The sequence below is a fragment of the Gracilinanus agilis genome, chromosome 6, assembly GCF_016433145.1.
Source record: "Gracilinanus agilis isolate LMUSP501 chromosome 6, AgileGrace, whole genome shotgun sequence".
NCBI lineage: Eukaryota > Metazoa > Chordata > Mammalia > Didelphimorphia > Didelphidae > Gracilinanus > Gracilinanus agilis.
In genome coordinates, this window is record NC_058135.1 from 32,673,022 (window position 1) to 32,683,533 (window position 10,512).

The following is a 10,512-nucleotide window of genomic DNA, read 5'->3' on the forward strand; positions in this document are numbered from 1 at the left end:
CACACACACATATATATATATATATATATATATTTAGTCCTTTGCAAAGCTTAAAATGGTACTTAATATTAGCTACTGCTACTGTTTATTAATATTGAATGGATAATGGATCACTACAGAATCTACAATGAATTCTGTTAAGTTTAAAACTTGAGTGATAATATTGCTGGCAAAAAGGAATCCACTGGAGAAGGAAATGGCAAACCCCTCCACTAGCTTCACCAAGAAAGCTCCATGGGAAGAAGACCCATGAGGTCACAAAGAGTCAGACGGGACAATGTCTGAACAACAATAATATTGCACTTGCCTACACTTTATATCAAATTGACATCTGTCTGACCTTCAGGAAGTCTCTGCCTGTTTTATAGGAAGTTTGGGAGTGGTGAAAGAAAGGAGGGATCTTGGTATCGATTTCTTGAAATAATAAAATGAAATTTTTCTCTAGTCTCACCCACTGGGTGGTTTCTTGGCCAGTGTGAATAGGAAGCTCATGTCATAATTCTAAGATAATAAATCCAGGACCCATTAGCTCCCCTGACTCAAGCCCATTCCTCTTCCACACTGCCCTATAATTATCAAAAATTCCTCCAACATTCAACATCAGTATCGTCCTTGATTTCTTACTCACTCTCCATATGTATCTAACCATTAGCAAATCTTTTCCATGGTGCCTTGGCTCTGTCTCTCCCGTATGTCCCTTCTCTCTTGTCATCCCTTCATACCTGAACTTTTGCAATAGTCTCCTTGCCTTGTGTTTCCTCACTTAAATCCATTCTCCACTCAGTTGCCAAGGTGATTTTCCTTAAACTTAGCTCTTATTCTACTCAATAAACTCCAGTGATTTGCTATTACCTCCAAGTTCAAATATAAAGCCCTTCGGTTGGCATTTAAAGATCTTCCCAAGATGACTCCTTCCTGGGGCATGCTAGTGCCAGCTAAAAATATATTCAACAGATTGTTAAATTTTTATCATGTGAATTTACAACTCGGGAATCCACAAACATTAGAAATCAGGGACTTGATTCACTATATTGGTGATCATCTAGAATTAAAAAAGTAATGCTAATAATGCAGATTAACCTTAAAAGTGTGTGACTTTTGGGGGGGGGGAAGCTGATTATTTACCACTTACCAGCACATCCCTGGTCCCTTTCTACCTTTCCTGTCTTTTTTTATACTTTACTCCCTTCTGTGCACTGTGCTGCTCCTCTCACAGGACACCCCATTCCCATCTCCATGCCTGTCACTCATCCCTAGAATGCTTTCTCTCCTCTTTCCACTTCTTAGAATTCCTGGCTTCTGTCAAGAATCAGCTTAAGTGCCATCTTCCACAAGAGGCCTTCTCTAACCCACCACTCCCAGCTACTACTCCATGCTTCTTCTCCACGGCTGTAATTGTTGCTGAGCCCTTTCATTTGTATCCAACTTGTCATGACCTTCTTTGGGGTTCTCTTGGCAGACACTGGAATGATTTGCCATTTCTTCTCCAGCTCAGTTTACATGAGGAAAATGTGCAATGTGCATTGTGTAAAATGAAAATTTACGAAAAAAACATACAAGGAGAAAACTGAGGCAAACAGGGTTAAGTGAGTTGCCCAGGGTCAAACACAGCCAGTAAGTGTGTGAGGCCACATTTGAACTCAGGAAGATGAGTCTCCTAAATACAGGCCCAATGCTCTATGCACAATGGCACCACCTAGCTGGTTAACCTTCATCTGCTCTCTAAGTATCTTCCATGCATCTCTTCATACAAATTATACCCCTTCCCACTTACACTGTTAGGGCCTTGAAACCAGAGTAGCTGCTTAAAGAATGTTTGTGATTGATTGTTGCATTTTTCGTATTAAGTATCTCTGAAGACATGTGGCTACCTGTTGATTACTTGTGAGGAGTCTGATTTGTGGACTTCACAGGTGGGTGGTCAGGGATTTTCTCAAAAGCTCATTGTGCATTTTTAGTGGTTCTGTGAGTTGGAAATTAGGATAGACCTGAATTGAATTTTACCATAAAACTTTCTAGCTATATGACCCTGGACAAGTCACCTTAACCTATTTTAGTCTCAGTTTAATCATCTGTAAAATGGGAATGATAATAATAGCACCTCTTTCCCTGGGTTCTTGCAACTACAAGAATCAAAACTGAATATTGGTAAAATGTTTTGCAAACTTTAAAGCACTATATAAATGCAGTTATTATTAATAATAATAATCCAGTGACTAAGAGAAAAAGGTACTGTGTATCCATTCAGCCTCCTGAAAATTTGGTTTGTGGCTGAATTTTTTCATGATTGATGTCTCCTAAGATTAGTCTAGAGAGATTATAGAAATATGATGAGTAATGAGAGATGTATTGAGGGGAAATTGTTTAGCAAATTAAAAAAATCGCAGGGCCTTTTTTCCCCCTTTTCAGAAGGCTAAGTTGTTTCACATGAACAGGAATGCCAAGTATGACCATCAAAAAAGATGAGCTCTGGAGCGTGGCTGGGGCTACCTGGCTAAGCAGCTTCTCCTTCGCTGGCCAGGATGTGGCTCGCTAGTTCCCAGGACATATGGCCAAAGGTCTCAAGAAGATGCAGAGCAGTCTGAAGCTGGTGGACTGTATCATCGAGGTGCACGATGCTTGGATTCCATTATCTGGTCGCAATCCCTTGTTCCAGGAAACTCTTGGAATTAAGCCTCACCTGCTCATACTTAACAAAATGGACTTGGCAGATCTTAAAGAGAAACAGATTGTTCCATTGGTTACTGAACTGATAGAGAGTGGCAACCGCTATCATCGAGGAGAGAACCTGGAATATTGTATCCTGGTGATTGGGGTGCCAAATGTGGGCAAGTCCTCACTCATCAGCTCCCTCAGGAGACAGCACCTCAAAAAAGGAAAAGCATCTCGAGGGGGTGGTTATCCTGGGGTCACCAAAGCAGTTATGTCTAGAATTTAGCCAGGTACGTGAGCGGCCTTTGATGTTCCTGCTGGATACTCCTGGTGTGCTGGCTCCACGGATCCAGGATGCAGAGACCGGGCTGAAACTTGCCACGTGTGGAACTATATTGGATCATTTGATAGGAGAAGACATCGTTGCTGATTATCTTCTTTTTACACTTAATAAGCAACAGCAGTTCAGGTATGTGGAACATTATGACCTTGGGGAAGCTTGTGATGACATAGGAAGTGTGCTGAAAAAGATTGCTATAAAACTCAAGAAGATTCACAAAGTGAAAGTGCTCTCTGGGACAGCGGCGTATGACTTCACTGGAAGCTTCCGCAGTGGGGCGCTGGGCCAAGTGGTGTTCGACACTGCTCTCCTGGAGGAGCCGCAGGCCAGTAGGGATTCTGATGCCTGAGCCTGAGCAGGGCACATTCTGCTCTGCCTCCTACGCCCTGGGGGGCCTCAAACAAGGTGCTTAACCTGTCTGGGCTCAGTGTCCTCATCTGTAAGATGAGGGCCTCGGAATAGAGGTCCCTTCTGGCTCTGAACGGGAAGCTTTGAAACTGAAGCCCAAGCCACCATCTGAGAGCCGCCATCTTCAGGACGTGTCTGATGACTTGGCAATGATTTTCATCATGTCTTGCACAATACGAAGTGTAATTGTCTAAATCTACAAGTATATTTTCAGGGCTAGGCTAGGGTCAATGAAATGGAATAATCATTGAATTCCTTTCAGAATCTTTACATGTTCCTACAATAACTTGGCTTTTTCCTTCTGTAGATCATAAAGAAATCTTAAACAACTTGGACATATTGTTAGTCGGCTATAGGGAAGGATCTTGATTTAACTGAATTTCACTTGTAGAAGATTCTGATTATCATCTGAAGTAGCTATATTCCGGGCCAAAAAGTTGTTACATTGTTAAAAGTAGAACTTAGAGCAGTGATCCTGGTGTTCTTTCTTCTTGTGAACCACTTAAATGGTTGTTTTCTTGGCTAATCACCTTTGAACCGCCTACAGCTTGATGCCATGTATTACTCCCTACTTAGGAAAGAGACTAGTTTGAGATGTTCCTAGCCAGGTATTTTGTTAGGAACTTGCTATTCTTAATTGCTGTCATAATATTCCAGGGATTCCATTGTTTAAGAAATAATCAGCTTTCTAATATAGTGGTTTATTTTCATATTACTTTCAAAACATAAATAAAAACTTGAACAGATTAAAAAAAAGATGAGGGTGAAATATAAATAGTGTACAGCGTACTTCCTTCACTGGTATCCCTAGAATATCAACACTATGCCAGGAAGACCCCAAAGGCACAGGATGTAGCCAAGGGTACGCTAATAAATATTTAACAGCTAGCTCACTTTAAAAAAATTATTTACATATATGCATATATGTATGTACATATGTATGCATATATATGACAGACTTTTAAGTTTAATCTAGAGTATTAACATTTTTAGCGTCACTTTTTAAAGTCTAGACAAGCAACAAAGCAATAACTTTGATTTGTTGCTTGTCTAGTCAGTTGGTCAGTCAATAAGCATTTATTTAATGTCTACTGTGTTCCAGATAGTGTATACTATCTGTTCCCCAGTGCTTCCTATATATATTTTACATTTCTATATTTGTTATTTTGGAATTTTTCTGTTTTGCATTAGATGTATTATCAGAGACTTTATTATTTTGCAATGTGATATAAGAAAAGGCAAAAGACAGACTTATTTTCTAACAGGAGAGAAAACAAGCAAACAGAGCTGAGGCACTAGAATTAAGAGGACTGATAAGGCTTCCTGAATCAAGCCCTGATTTCTAGGGTTTGGAGATTTCTAGAGAGTAATGGAAAATTTAACAATTGACTCTAGAGCTGTGATGGTAAACCTTTTAGAGACCACTTGCTGTGCCCTGCCCCACCTCAGAGACCAAGCGCCACTGCCTTACCCCAGACAGGGGAGGGAGGAAGCATTCCTCTTAGGCTGCTACGCAGTAAAGTGAAAAAAATGTCCTCAGGTACAGTGGAGAGGGAGAAGGGAGCAGCTCGACCCAAGTCCTGCTGGCTTTCTGGTAACAAGCTCTGGCTGGCAACAGCAAGTGCCCACAGAGAGGCTTCTGCATGCCCTCTCTGGCACACGTGCCATAGGTTCACCACCACGACTCTAGAGCCAGGCTGTGACAGCCCTAGCACACTGGATGAATGGAAAGGTCACAGATGAAAGACACAATGAATGGGCAAGCCTAGAGTGATAACAACTGGTTTCAGTGGAGGCAGTGCCACCTCAATACAATCACATCTATTAGAATACTAGAACATTGTAGCTCAAGATATTTCTCTAATTATTCCTCAGTGACTATTTCATTCTTAAATTCAGTTTGGGCTCCACGAAGATAAAGAAGAGAATTTAAGACAAACTTGGATTTGTAAGAATAGTAGTTACTTCTCAATTTTTTCTGCTAAAAGGTATGTTTCTGGATAATTCAACAACTAAAGTTTAGCCAGTGTTTATCTTCCTCCTACACCAGAAGTACTAACAAAAGATGAAATGGAAGGTAGCTAAAGGGCTCAGCAGATTGAGAGCCAGGCTTCTTCTGCCTTGGAACCAATGCATGGTATTGATTCTAAGGTGGAAGGTATGGGTTTATTAAAAAAAAAAAAAAAAAAAAGATTGTCTGTTCATTTGACAGACCTATTGTTCTTACTTGAGTTACCTGGCCTGTATCAACTATTTGACTAGGTATTAGTAATTTGCTTTAAATTGCTTACAAATTTCTGAACCCCATTTTGGGGAATCAATACCCATCATCACAAAAGGTGACCATGGAATTGTGTGGGGCTGGAGTGGCCAAGCCTTGCCTTAGTCTCCCACTCTCCTCACAATGTTCCTGGTTGGTGTAGTGCAGAGGTACAATCAACTCTGCAAAATGCTAACTGCAGAATTTCTGGCAGTTAAGAGGGCTTAGAACCCTGACTAAGGGCAATTGATCCCTGAGGCTTGGACAGAGCGGAAGGAGCAACTGAGCTCAGCCTTCGGGCTAAAACCTGGCCTTGAATCTGTGCTTTTCTCTTGAGATTTTGTAGCTTAGCTAATTCCTCTGGATCTCCCTGACCTTCCCTATTTCATTCTCCATTTCCTTTCCTGATTTCCTGTGGGTTTTGGGAGAAGGTTGGATTTTGGGTGGTAGCAATCAAACTTTGAAGACTTAGTTTTCCCCATAGACAAGTAGAGCTTACCCTCAATACAAACTATCTCCTGATTCATTGTTTATTACTTCCCTAACCTTAAAGGCAACAAATCCTCCCAGGGCTGAGTGGGAGCAGGCTCTTTCTCAGTTCACTGCCATTCCTGTGTCCCTCCCCAAACTGGAGCTTCTCCCTAGGCAGTTGTTAGAGAAACCTTGTATCCCTCTGTCCTTTATAATCAACCCTGAAACTTAATAAACCCTGTTGTTATTTAATCAAACCTTCTGCTAAATCATTGGTTGAATGATAAAAGAGGGTTAAGGAGAGAAAGGAACTGTTTCTCTTTGGTTCCTGAGGGGATCTGGAGGTGTCCATCTTGGAGGAAGTGGTGATCTCTATACTTCCTCTGAGAAGCCCTTCTATTTCACAGACAGGGAAGAGCCTTGGGACTCTTTCTTCGTGAACCTGAGAAACTAATTAGAAATCCCTCTAGTTAGTTTCAAACCATTTCTGACTGGCCCTAATCTTTTGTCTGTAGAAGTGCCCTTCCTACCTGGAAGGGTTCAGCCTATTTCCCTTCAGTGTCCTCTGTCTCAAGGCTGTGTACCCAGTCTGTGTCTCCCTGTTGCAGCTGCCTGCCCAATTACCTCACCATCAACCTTGTGGCTCATTATACTTCATCCTATATTTCCCTAAACTTGGCCATTCCCTTACATCTCTCCTACCACCTCAATCTACTACCTCCACTATTGCATCCTCCTTTCCCACCTACTGTCCTAGGGACCCACAAACCCCATCCACTTGCTTTATTCCCTTATTACATTGGCAAGAAAACAAACTTGGTGCAAGGAACAGAAGAACTAGATGAAATGTTCAAGCCTATCAGCCTCAGCCTTAGATCTCTTGTTTAAATTGCTGCCTTTGATATGCATACCTTCCAGTCACAAAATTGTTAAAATTCACTTAACATTCTTGCCAGATCACAAATGATCCTTATTTGACTCCCTACCTTTGTACATACCTATAATAGGTGTACATACCTATAATAATCTCAGATATATAACTGTTTAATGCAGGCAAAAACTATAAAATATTATCATGCTGCTTTTTTATGTTTTTTATCTAAAGCCAAAGAAAAATATTTTCAAATGAACCATTGTTTTGTTTTAAACCCTTACCTTCTGTCTTAGAATTGTGGGTTCCAAAACAGAAGAGTAGTAAGAACTAGGAAATGGGGGTTAAGGATGAACCCTGGATCACCAGCTAGGAAGTATCTGAGGTCAGATTTGAACCCAGCACCTCCTGTCTCCAGGCCTGGTTCTCTATCCACTGAGTCACCTAGCTGTTCACCATCAGTCTAATGGTGCCTTTGATTTCTAATACATGTCTAAAACAATTTTCAAAATGCTAGTTAAACTTGACTTTTAAAAAACCTACTCATGTATACTATATACAATACTGTGAAAAAACTTTACTTAAATATCATCACTTTACTATTCATATTAAATTTACACAGACAAGAAATCACAATCACTAGGCATTCAGTAAGTACCTATTCACAAGACTACATTAGGTCTTGGGGATATGAAGACAAAAATGAGGCAGTCCTTGTTCTTAAAGATAAAACATTTTTCTCAGGAGAAACAGGACATTCATACATAAACCAATACAGTAGAGAGGTAAAAGAAATAGAAATCCACTTAAGGGAAAAGCAGTAACAACTGAGAAATAAGGAAAGGCAGAGCCTCAATTAGCTATTTTGGAGATGGGATCAAACAGCACCAAACATACCAAAAGTTTCCCTCATTTCATTTGGAGAAGGGGAAGATAACCAAAAAATCCTGAGATATTTCCAGGAGATATTCTTTCTAATTAGGTTCTAGAGCATTGTATTTGGATTCAGGACAAGTCCTTCTTCTTTCACATAAGAACTTATGAGCAAGTCAACACAGTTCAATAAAGAGCATTGACATTGGAGTCAGAGGATCCTAGGATCAAGTCTCTCCTCTGACTCTTTTTGACTTTGAACAAGTTACTTAACTTCCATGGGTCTTGGTTTCCTCATTTATAAAATGAGAAAATTGGTCAAAATGGTTTCTGAGGTCCCTTCCATCTCTAGGTTTATGATCCTTAGTCATAATCTCTCTAGGCATTGGTTTCATCTGTACAATGACAGAAATCTCCTTTAAGGACACTTCCCTTTCTAAACTTTGGATCTTATTATCCTAGGACCAGTTGTTTCTATTATCAATAAAGGACAGAAAGTTAGCAGCACCCATCTCAGGGTTGGTACTATAGGGCAAATTCCTAGGCACTGCATCCTAGTTACTGCTATAGTCCTTGACACCTAATGATCTAGGTCATTTCCTTTAGTTTCTGTTAGTTGCATATCCAAACACAAAATTGGCTTTACTTCCTATTGATTTCCATTGAACTCCACATCTCAAGTTGGCAGATCTTCCATAATTGCAATTTGGGGTAGTGTGTTTACATATATAATTTATGAAATAAATGATTCAATCATTCATGAGTAAATACAGTCACAATTAGGAAAAATCTATTTAGAAAGTCTTCTTCAAACAAAAAGCCATTTCTTTAGGATATTGAATTTTAAAGTTCAATTTCTAAGAATCAATACAATTATTAATAAATAATTTTGTAAAACAAAAGCAATTGATGATGGACAAAAAATGTAAGGAAGTGTTTCAGATTGTCTTGTCACTAACTGATTTTTCAAGTGTGTATACTATTGATTAGAGCTGGTAAAAACAGCTAGGTAGCAAAGTGGATAGAATGCTTGACATGGAATCAGTAAGATGAGTCTTCCTGAGTTCAAACCTAGCCTTAGACATTAGTTGCGTGACCTTGAGAAGTCACAACTCTTATTTGCCTCCATTTCCTCAACTGTCAAGTGAGCTAGAGAAGGAAATGGCAAACCACTCCATTATCTCTGCCAAGAAAATTCCAATAGCATGAAGAGTCAGACATGACTGAAACAACTGAACATCACCTCATATCAAGGCTTTAAAAACCAAAAGAAAAATGTTGTCCCATAAAAGGGCATAAATTACTAGTGATCAATGTAAAGTGTCCCTAAAACAAGAATAGTTTTTCTATTGATTACTGGTAATTTAAAACTCTCTCTTGAAATTTTACATCTTGTTTGGACTGAGACTTTATAGCAATTGAGCAAGGAACTATATATTGGACATACTCGAGTAATCATGTTTTAGCTAATTTTTCTCAACAGACTTGATTTTCTTTCAGTTCTCCCCCACCCCAGGGGATTGCCTTTCCTTCTAATCTTAGCCTACAAAAAGCTAGTGGTTTGGAAAATGAAAGTGAGCTCAACCATGTTTTGTCCCTTATAACCCACCTCTGTCACTTGCTTATGATTTGTTTACAGGAGTAGCTAGATTCTGGTTGATATGCTAAACATATACTATCTAATGCCATTTGCTCTCTTTGTCCTAACAGATTCAAGCTCCTTAATCAGCTCCCACAAATCAAACTTTTTTACCTCTAGAGAACAAAAATTCTTAACCTGAAGTTTGTACATTTGTTTGTAGATTAGATAGATAGATAGATAGATAGCCAGATAGAGAGATGATAGATAGATAGATAGATAGATAGATAGATAGATAGATAGATAGATGATAGATAGATAGATGATAGATAGATAGATAGATAGATAATAGATAGATAGATAGATAGATAGATAGATAGATAGATAGATAGATAGATAGATGATAGATAGATAGATAGATAGATAGATAGATAGATAGATAGATAGATGATAGATAGATAGATGATAGATAGATAGATAGATGATAGATAGATAGATGATAGATAGATAGATGATAGATAGATAGATAGATGATAGATAATAGATGAGAGAGATAAGGGAGATAGATGAATAGATATATAAACAGAGCAATGATAAAGAGATAGATGGAAAGATAATGCATATATGTTAGATGATTGTATTAAAATATAATTGGTTTTCTTTGTAATCTTTTGCTTTTTCATGAATTCAACAGCATTTTTCTGAGAAGGGTTTCCCAGGTTTGACTCAACTGCCAAAGAGAGTCCATGAAACAAGAAAGGTTCAAACTGTTGTTCCAGAGCAGCCATGTTTGTCAGTTTCTCAAGATTTCCATTCTAGGCAGAGAAGCTCAACAGCAAGGGGAAGGGGCAGAACCAAACACCCAACAGGAAGTATACAAGGGGGCAGCCATTTTGCCGGAAGTAACATCATCTCCAGAGTACCATATATCCCCTAATAGAGAGGCATTAGAGTCTGAGACCATTACTGTACAGCCACAAGTAGAAGAGAATCAAATACTTTCTTTGCACAATAACACCACTAATGACCTACTGATCACAATAGAAATCAATGGTGAA

At 39.1% G+C, this 10,512-nt stretch overlaps 1 pseudogene; it reads left to right on the forward strand.

Moving 5' to 3' along the window:
- The first annotated feature begins 2,446 nt into the window (after positions 1-2,446).
- Positions 2,447-3,341, forward strand: LOC123252197 (annotated as a pseudogene).
- Positions 3,342-10,512: the final 7,171 nt, after the last annotated feature.